Genomic DNA, 757 nt, shown 5'->3' on the forward strand with positions numbered 1-757 from the left:
CCGGTGTCATTCCTATTTTCTTACACTGGATTACTTATCTTATTTTATACCCGTAACCCACTCTATTTTTTGCGACGCCAATCCTTCTTCTTTTCCTCTGCTTCTTCTCATTCTTTCTCGTCTTTTTAATCTTTTCTTTCCCGAGTCTTTTTTTTCACATTTTCCCTGCACGCTTTCTTAGACTGGCCTTCTTATTCTGCCTTTTTCCTTCGCTTTCTTTGGCTTTTGTGAAGCTCAAGGCTAAGGAAGAGAGAATTCTTTTAGGCTCGTTTTCTTAAAGACTGGCGAAAGAGAACGGGGTTTTCTGTGAGAAATTCGGGTCATATTTACGCATTTAAAATATTTCGCTTTCGTTATAATATTTACTCAATTCGAATTTTCGTTTTCGTTATAATTACTACATTTGAATTTTTGTTTTCCTTCCACCTAAAAGTTAGTGATATTAATTCGATAAAGAACGAATTTCGATTTCTACAAAAAAGGTAATACAGATAAAATAAAATAGAAACCTTTTAAACTTTAATTGTGGTTTTGGGTCGCGGGCCAAAAACCGAAACCCACGAAAGCGAAAAAAATTTTCCCATTCATTTCACTCGTAAAAAATATGGGAGATATTTTTTCCCTTTTCCCTACTGGAGGGGAAAATAAAACAAAGTAATCAAAGCACAAATATTCTACACAACAAACCCCCATGAAAAATATACTTTCACACAAACACAACCGTGAAATTTATACATCGACTAAAATTTCCAAAAAA

The sequence above is a fragment of the Penaeus monodon genome, chromosome 23 (assembly GCF_015228065.2).
Source record: "Penaeus monodon isolate SGIC_2016 chromosome 23, NSTDA_Pmon_1, whole genome shotgun sequence".
NCBI classification, from domain to species: domain Eukaryota; kingdom Metazoa; phylum Arthropoda; class Malacostraca; order Decapoda; family Penaeidae; genus Penaeus; species Penaeus monodon.